Source organism: Emydura macquarii, unplaced genomic scaffold (assembly GCF_026122565.2).
Source record: "Emydura macquarii macquarii isolate MOO-44397 ecotype Brisbane River unplaced genomic scaffold, CSIRO-AGI_Emac_v2 contig_3345, whole genome shotgun sequence".
NCBI classification, from domain to species: Eukaryota; Metazoa; Chordata; order Testudines; family Chelidae; genus Emydura; species Emydura macquarii.
This window is the reverse complement of record NW_027133482.1, coordinates 6,646,788-6,656,490: the sequence shown is the minus strand read 5'-3', so window position 1 is coordinate 6,656,490 and position 9,703 is coordinate 6,646,788.

The window sequence follows — 9,703 nt, the reverse complement described above, 5'->3', positions numbered from 1 at the left end:
GACTTATGAGGATGGGGCTAGGCTGTTCTCAGTGGTGGCAGATGACAGAACAAGGAGCAACGGTCTCAAGTTGCAGGGGGAGATCTAGGTTGGCTATTACGAAAAACTTTTTCACTAGGAGGGTGGTGAAGCACTGGAATGGGTTACCTAGGGGGGTGGTGACATCTCCACCCTTAGCAGGGGGTTAGACTAGATGACCTTCTGAGGTCCCTTCCAACCCTAATCTTCTATGATTCTATGATTTCCATGTTATTCCCAGAAGCGTCCTAGCTTCCAACAATGGTTCTCATGGCAGTGAGGTGACATTAATCTCATCAAGATGTGGGTGTCCTCAAATAGACGAGGTGACCCTATTCCCATACTAGAAGGTACCCCTAGCTTCCTGGGGGAGGGGTGAAGATAAATATCCCCACATTCTCTCATCCCGCTAACACGGCCAATATTAGCACATCACACTCTGCTTCCACTGGGCACTGACGACCGCAGCTGGGTCACCTCCAATCCCTTCACAGAGCTCGGGTGCTTCTGGGGACAGGGTGCAGGAAAATGCGGCTCTGGTGTTCCACCCGTCCTGCACCAAGAAATGGTCACGCAGTGGACACGTTTTAGCCGAGCCGTATGTGCTGGGGTGTGTAAACCCCACACCGGACCTGAAGGGCTTAAGGAGCAACTGTGGGTCCAGGCGGCCCTGCAGGGGATGTCCCAGCTGAAGGTGCCATTGAAAAGGGAGCCAGAGAACTCAGAAGAGCCCTGCCTGAGCGACAGACCCCGAGAGCTCCTGGAGGCGGGCGCTGCAGGAACCCTTTCTTGGGAGGGCGTGCCTGCCGGCCTGCTGCACCCCAAGGGCCTGCGGCTCCACTTCCTCGCCTTGTCTTTGCTACTGCGTCAAACCGTAAGACTTTGGTCGGGTGGCGAGTGGTGGGAAACGGCCCCGGGAGGCAGCCGTAAAGCACTCTAGGGGGCTGGATGTTGTTGCGTCTCACAGAGCTCTGGGCAGGACCACGGTGGAGGGGGAGGTCCCAGGCTCCCGTACCGACCATCTCGTTACAGAAGGCATGAGAGCCCTCTCTTCCAGACCCCCCCCCCCCGGGGAAACCCCAAGACTTTGCAAACTGCACAGCTGGGACTGGACACCTGCAGGGGTGGCTAAACAGACTGAAGGTCTTTCTTCCCCCCACGCCCTTTGGGAGGGCACGGGATCCGCTATATTCCTTGGGACATGGCTGCTAATTGGGGACCCAAATAGACGGGTCCAAGAGGCGGATGCCAGGGGATGGAACGGTGCCCATGAGAGACGCTGGAGGGGGGGGGCGAGTTGAGACCCCTAACCACTAGGCCAGGGGTTCTCAGTTGGGTCACAATTTGCAGTTTATTTAGGTAGGGTTGGTTTTTTTTTTTTCAGACTCAATAATAAAAACAACGTGCAGTTGTATTTTGGTGCCCCTGGCCCCTGCTGCCTCCTCACCACCCCAGGCTGCTCACGAGCAAACCTGTTTGTAGGACTGGACAGACACTATCAACGTCTCTAGGCCAATGTTTGGAGTAAACGCCAAGTCTCATCCCTGGAGCACAGTCGCTACATCAGCACAACCCTTGGAGCGAACGCTGTGGCTAAGCAGGAGACTCGAGTTCCATTCCGAGTCACAATTGCACCTGCTCACGAGGTTCCCGGACAGAATTCCTTCGGGGCTCCCATTCCCTGCGCTTGGTTTCAGCCCACAGGGGATTGTTTTTTAAGGAAAACTGGCGCAAACTTGGTTGTGCTTCTTTTTCTGTGTTTATTCCAGCAGAAAAACCGTGCATTTTGGAAGGAAAGCGGGCTAGCATTTTTCATGTGGAGAAGATTTAAAGTTGGCTTTATTGTACATTGCATATTCAGGTTTTCTATGTGATTGTCTTCCTTTAAGACCTCCGTGGGTTAACAGCACATCAGTCAAGGATGGCTATCTCAAAACCAGCTCCGTGTAGGGTCCTGTTGTATTAATTATGATGGATTAAATGGGCCAAAGCTGTTAATATAACCCAGTCATTGTCCAACATTAAAGAGTGTAAATGCGGTCCGGGGTCTGGTACACCGAGACCTCAGCCATGGCAAACACATCAGTAAAAATCCTTGTACCCTATTACTAAAGATACAGAAAAGAAGGAAAAAGGGATAAAGCCTTTGCAACGGAAAGTGTTAAGTGAGGCTTTCGTTTGAACACCGTCCCTTGTTCCCTTTGCTGTTAGCTGGATGGTGGGTGGAACAGCCCATCCCCTTATTGTTTTGTCCACAAATTAAGACTAAGTCCACATCAGTGCTGGTCCATTAATTTCCACTTCCTTATCTTCTCTTTTTACCAAGCGTGATTGCAGCACTGTCTTTGAGTTATAGCAACGAAGCCTTTTTGTTTTGGTCTGGGCTAAGCCGGTCTCTCTGTCCAGTTCTCTTGCACCCGTTTATAACATTCATTGCTGAAAACGACTGGCCCTACATTCCATCCGCATTTTGGGGATAGCTCATGAACTTTCCCAGACTTTTCACAACTCAGCTCACTGGTAGGATCAATTTGTCAGCCCAATTATCACAAGAGCCCCCAATCAAAGGCCTCCACAGTAAGGACCCTGGCCTCCAGGACATGTTTCTTAAGGAGTTGTGCACACCAGACACTCCCGACAAAAGTGATCTGATGAAGAGGCCGAGGTCTTACAGCATCTTTGATTTTGGACGGTGAAATCGGCCAGGCTGTGGAATAGTCCCCCATCACTTGGGACACTTAAAGCCTGTATGGAACAATCCTGGCCTGGCCTAGGGGAATATGGTCTAGGCCAGTGCTTCTCAATGACCGGTCCATGGACCGGCACCAGTCCCTGACACGGTATAGGAAGCCGGTCCCTGGTATCAGGAGGTTGAGAAAGACTGGTCTAGACAGGCTCCAACAAGGCACGCTCAGCTCTGCTTGTTGTGGCTCTGTGATGAGCGCTGCCTGCAGAACCAAACTGGCCCCCCAGCCTCTGCCAGGACACAGAGGAACACGCTGGGGGTAGGTGGGGGGTAACGTTCTGTCATTCTAGACTGGCAGCAGCTTGCCTGCTGGCCAAGGGCTGGGGCGATGGAAACAGCTCATTTCAGCGGTGGCCCAGATCCATCCTGCCCATTAGCGAATTACAGACTCTGATTCAATTACCAGAGCTCTCCTGGGCCTCACTCGCCATCCGAGCTAGCAGGGCTGTCTGGAAAGTGGATAGGTTTCATCTGTTCTCATAATTACTTCCAGCGCCCGGGGTGTTCTGGACAGTCACGTGATGTTAGGGGGGCTGACGGACCCAGGAGCGTTGAGAGACAAATACAACGTGTCAGAAACAGCCGGTCAGGAGAGAAATCCCCTGGTTACAGCCATAAAGCAGCCTGGGAGATCATTGAGGCCCCAGGTGAGAGACAGGGCTTTAGGCAGTGATCTATTGTAACACCACCAAAGCCGGTACATTTCAGAGGAGAGATCCTGTCGTCATCATTATTTGATCAATTCTTAGGATGATCATCGCAAAAATCATTCCCCACGGCGGCACACGCGTGCATGGTGTGTTAGAAACGTAAAGGCCCCTCCCCTGGCCTCAGCAAGCTGCCCGTCTGCGTTAGGCAAGAGAAGACACGGGACGCCAGGTCGGGAGGGGGGTGCTAAGGAGGGGTTCGAAGGCGAGGACAGCGTTTGGGGGGTGAGAGAGAGCTCCCCACGGCTGGGTGACAGCAGGGGTGACGCTGGGAGCGGGAGAGGCCCGGAACATCGGGACCAGGGGCCGGGAAGGGAAATAGCAGCAGAGACGTAGGTGAGGGGTAGGATGCGCTTGTGGGTGTAGATGAGGTGCGTGAATCAGATGCTGTCAGAGCGAGGGAGCCCTTCAGCCCAGCACTTCTGGCCAAGCCTACAGCAACAAACAGCAAGGGCAGGGGACTGTGAAAGTCAGCTCCGCCAGCCCCTCGTTTCCAGGGCCACCTGCTGGGATAAAGAAGCCACACACGGCCCTGGCTGGTGTCGGAGATTGCTCAGGGGCTCCAAAGCTCACCCTAGGCAGTAGCAGCAGCTAATCCACACCCGGGGAATGGGGACAGACAAACATTGCTGTACCGTGTCGATAGAGCTGAGTGGCCATGTCACCAAGCCAGTCTGCTTCCTGCCGATGCCTCTTATCAGCCAGCAGCCACATCATCCAGAGAACACGGATGCCCTTGACTCGTTTGACTCTTCTTGCAAATTTCTTGACTTTTGGCTCTTTGACTCTTCGTCCGTGTTTTCCTCCAACCCTCCTCTGAGCTAACATGGCCAAAAGCCACCCTGGGAAGAGGTGTCCAGAGAGCCGACCATGGCTAGTTTGTCTTCAGGCATCTCTGACTTAAGAGACGGCCACCTGCTTCCCTCAGCCGCTTGTCAGACGAGGTCCAATTCCACACCGGTCTCGCTGGCTTTCCCAGAGGGGTAACCGGAGACATGGTATTCGGGGTAGAGCAAAGTGCAGAGCTGCTGTATGTGCCGTCGGTGTCTCCTCAGTCACCCGGGGACTCCTGGGCATTCTGGCTGCGACGGCGGGAGCTGACCCGGAAAGCAACTGTTACGTGGGACAAAACGGGCGGGGAAAGAGACCCTGGTCAAAGTGGGGATGCTCAAATGTCAAGGGGTTTTCTTCCACCTGGCTGCAGGATTTGTAGGAGCGAGGTGTCTGGTCCCATTCCCCACCCTAACCAGGAAAAAATGCTTTTTCGTTGAGGAGAAATTGAGAGTCAGGGCCCTACGAGAACAAATCTGTGCATGCAATCCAGGGCACAGATGCAATCTGGGCAAAGCGGTCCCGTCCCAGAGCACCCTCCTGTGGCTTTCCAGACTGGCTCCTGCCCGTCACGTACTGTTTGTACATGGCAGGTTGCTGATCAGGCCCTCATACCAGATACGGACCGGCTACAGGGCTTCCTTCCCAGGGAGCGACACCAGCGATGTGTTCTCTAGCCAGGCGATCATTTAACGCACTGCCAGGAATTGCTGTTGTGAGCGTTGAAGGCATGTTACACGCGTCACCACCTCGCAGCTGAGCAGCACGATACGGTTTAACCTTCTCGTCTACTGCCATTGGGACCTGGCCCTCGGGCTAGATTCCCCCAACACCCAGCCCTTTCCAGAACAACAGTGTCCTTCCAGGCTCTCGCGATGTCCTGGACCAACGTTCAAGCAAACAGAGGAAATCCCAACCAGTTTTCTGCCCCTTTGCGTCTTCCCTCCAGGGCCAGTCTTGTCCACCAAATGGAGTCCAGAATTTAGCTACCACCAGACCTGTTTCTAGGGTCTCCTCCTCTTTCCCCAGCCTGTTTGTCCTCAGGACCTCACGTTTCCGGGGCACCAACCGCTCCTCTTGAACCTGCTGGCTGTCCTTTCCTTTGGTTCCTAACCACAGGGGCTGCTTCCCTTGAGTTATGGCCCATTCCAGGGGCTGATCCTGTCCCCTGCAGCTATGCCTCCTTCCTCACTACTTCCTGATGGGCTCTGTGATGCTGGCAGACCAGGTGTCAGCTCATGCCAAGGTCCCCATGTCCCCACTGAACATGGTTAAATACCTGGCTGGAACCAGTCTGGCTCGCCTGTGTGTTAGTGTTGTTAACATAGGTATTAGGGTTATAAGAATGTGTTTAGTCGTTACTGAATGCTGGTGAGTTGCTGCCTGCGTTCATCTCACTCCTAACGTCTGGAGCTTATCAGCAAGTTACAGAAGTATGGGTTGGATGAACGGACTATACGGTGGATAGAGAGCTGGCTGGATCATCGGGCTCACTGGGTAGTGATCAACAGCTCCATGTCTAGCTGGCAGCCAGTAACAAGCGGAGTGCCCCAGGGGTCGGTTTTGTTCAACATCTTCATCAATGATCTGGAGGATGGGGTGGATGCACCCTCAGCAAGTTTGCAGATAACACTAAGCTGGGAGGAGTGGTAGATACCCTGGAAGGTAGGGATAGGATACAGAGTGACCTAGACAAACTGGAGGATTGGGCCAAAAGAAATCTGATGAGGTTCAACAAGGACAAGTGCAGAGTCCTGCACTTAGGAAGGAAGAATCCCATGCACAGCTACAGACTGGGGACCAACGAGCTAGGCAGCAATTTGGCAGAAAAGGACCTGGGGGTTACAGTGGATAAGAAGCTGGATATGAGTCAGCAGTGTGCCCTGGTTGCCAAGAAGGCTAATGGCATATTGGGCTGCATTAGCAGGAGCATTGCCAGCAGATCAAGGGAAGTGATTATTCCCCTTTATTCGGCATCGGTAAGGCCGCATTTGGAGTATTGTGTCCAGTTTTGGGCCCCCCACTACAAAAAGGATGTGGACAAATTGGAGAGAGTCCAGCGGAGGGCAACAAAGATGATGAGGGGGCTGGAGCACAAGACTTATGAGGAGAGGCTGAGGGAACTAGGCTTGTTCAGTCTACAGAAGAGAAGAGTGAGGGGGGATTTGATAGCAGCCTTTAGCTACCTGAAAGGGGGTTCCAGGGAGGATGGAGCTAGGCTGTTCTCAGTGGTGGCAGATGACAGAACAAGGAGCAACGGTCTCAAGTTGCAGTGGGGGAGGTGTAGGTTGGATATTAGGAAAAACCTTTTCCCTAGGCGGGTGGTGAATCACTGGAATGGGTTACCTGGGGAGATGGTGGAATCTCCAGCCTTAGAGGTTTTTAAGGCCCAGCTTGACAAAGCCCTGGCTGGGATGATTTAGTTGGGGTTGGTCTTGCTTTGATCAGGGGGTGGGACTAGATACCTTCTGAGGTCCCTTCCAACCCTCATCTTCCATGATTCTATCCCACTGTAAGGCATTTGAGCAGTTGCATTGTGAGCCTCTGTGACTGTGGTAACTCAACAGACAGGAAAAAGACATTAACTGGTATGATATGTGGGTCTCCAACAGAAGGTATGTCCTGCCCAACTGGGGAAGTCCATTGACACCAGACAGACTATTGTGGGATGTTAACGAGGACAAAAGACGTTGGTTGTTCACCCTCCCCCTATGAAGATTAGTCATGAAGGTGGATTTCTCCCATCAGATGCTTTCATTGCTCAGAGCACATGGGGGAGGGAATAAAAACCCCTAACAAAACTCTGTGGAATACGAGTGATGGATAAATATCTCCCAGTGCAGCGCCCAGAGCTGCCAGCCAAACTTCCTCCTGCTCAGCTGTCTGCCCTGGTCAGCAGGATGCTGCCAAGATGGGCCCCGATCCCCGTGTGCTTTAAAGAGTCAAAGAATCAATAATCATTTGTGTGCCGGGCTCTCGTCCAACGGCAGCTCTTGCTGTGTGCTCATGAGCGAAGCTGAATGTTTAAAACCACCCTTGGTTTTAATCACAATGAAGATCCAGGCAGACAGGGCTGCGGAGGAACAGACAAATCCAGATCACTCTGGCGTGGGACAAACACAGGCTCACGCAGAAGTAATAATCCTGCTCTGCCCATCACCTTCCAACCCAGGTCTATTATCCCCCCTTCACAGAGAGGCAGGGAGAGCGGCTGTGGCCTTCCCAAGGTCATGGCGAGTTGGGAAGAAACCAGACTCCTTGGTCACTGCTCTGGCACACACCTCAACGCATTCAATAGATCTCTTCATCCCAGCCTGCGGCTCTCACGCGGCCGTCAGCAAGGGGCCCTGCCCGCTGCTGGCGAGGCCACGTCTCTCCTTGCCCTGGTCCTGCAGCTGATGCACAATTCTCCTTCCTCTGCCAGTTCTCTACAGGGCAGCGACAGACGTAAGCCGCACCCTCGTGTGCGCCGGGGCATGAGGGACTTGACATAAGTAACTTGCCTCATTTCTTCCTGGGCATGACGGGGCAGGTAGATGGATCAGTGGGCTAGAGACAGGATGTCTGTGCTCACTCAGATAAGGGGGGCACCATGGACAAGATACGCTTGGGATGCAAAATGAGCTAACAAGCAAGTTGTGCCTGGACAGCACCTGGCCAGAGCCTGCTGCACGGGGATCGGGGCCTGCGGCGTGACCAAGCCAGTCACGGAGCATGTGAGGCCCTGTGTGGTTAGCAAGGCAGGTGTCGCTGGCGTTGGTACACACGGATACAAGACGTTTTGCTGTGTAACTTTGGTTGTGTGGCTCGCCCTGTACCCGCCCCTTGCGCTTGAGCGGATCAGTGCAGGAGGGCCCTCTGCGCTATGGGCTCTGTTTCCTGGCCCATGCTAGGGCCAAAACTTTCCACCACTTCACTCCAGAGGCTATTTCCCTGTCTAACAGATTGCGTTCCCCCTCGGGCTCCCCAAGGGCATGCGGCGTTGGCGGTGGTAGCAGTGATCAGGTGGTTACAGCAGCAGAACGGGACGCAGGAGATCTGATCTTAGCTCAGACGCAGCACGCGACCACGGGGAAGTCTGTCGAAGGGGGATCACAACACTTCTGTTCTCGTAAGGTGCTTTAGAAGCTGAAAAGGGCACCAGAAAAGAAGAGACGCAGGGGATAAGGTTGAAATCAAAATGCAGGGGTGCAGGGGAATCCTTCCCGCCGCCGAGAAAGGACCCCCCGTATCGACTCCCTGGTAACAAGTGAGTGTGTGGGGGGGCAGGTATACCTCAAAGCCTGCCCAGGACTGTGAGGAAACTCACACTACAGCAAAGGCCCGGCCTCGCTGTGTGTGTATGTGAGGTCCAGACACTTTAAGCAGGCTGGATTTAGTGCTGGCTGGCCAGCGCTGTCGGCCTGGTTTACACAAACAGAGCCTTTGTTTAAACAGCTCAGGTTTTTCTCAGCAGAAAAGCTGCCTCCCATCGGGTTACATCCAAGTAGGGTTGGCTGGATTCCTTCCTCAGCCAGCCTCTCGCCCTGAACTGGCGGGATCAGCCTGGGGCTCTGGAGCACTGGATTTTAGTGCCAGCCATAGACAGACAGCTGGTGGGAGCTTGGAGTATTTGGGACACACTGGAGTCCCCAGAACCAGCCATAGAGGGACTGCAAGAGGAGCATCGCCTGGGTCTGATTCCCCAGTGCATGGGGCAGGCAAGCTGGGCTTGGTGTGGGGAAGGGATTGGAGCCACTTCTGGGTCTGAGAGTGCTCCGGCGTCCCCTTCCCCCTCATACCTGCACTGAGCTGACCAGCTAAGGGCCACCTGGAAGCTCCCGCAGGGACAGGTGGTCGGGGAAACACCTCTGGGGTTTCTCCCCCGTGACTGCAGCGTGGTGTTGCAGAGCCTGCCCTCGGGGCCTCGGTCTCGCCGGGGCAGACTTGTCCAGGTGGGCTTAATCCTTTTTCCAGCAGCAGTTTTCTATATGGCCAGACCTTGCCCATCAGGCTAAGTCGAGCCGGGCATCAGATCAACCCCAGGGAAAAGGGGCAGAAATGTTCTAAGTCCAAAGTGGCCACGAGGTGAACCTCAACTCCAACCGGCCACCGGGTCAATGGGTCCGACTGGCCACTGGCAGAAATGTTCCATGTCCCCACCTGGCCACCAGGTCAACCCCGGCTCCAACTGGCCACCAGGTCAACCCAGAGGAAAGTGATAGAAAGTTTCTAAGTCCAAACCGGCCACCAGGTCAACCCAAGGAGGCGAGTGAGGGTTGGTTTATTTGGTTTTTTTCTCCCACGAGAGGAGGGGCTGTCGAACCCCATCCCTGGGATGGAGGCAGCAGTTTTCGCTCAGGCCCATTTGCCCGGGGGCGGGCCAGACCCGAGATCTGAGCGAAGGAGGAATCCCCTAACT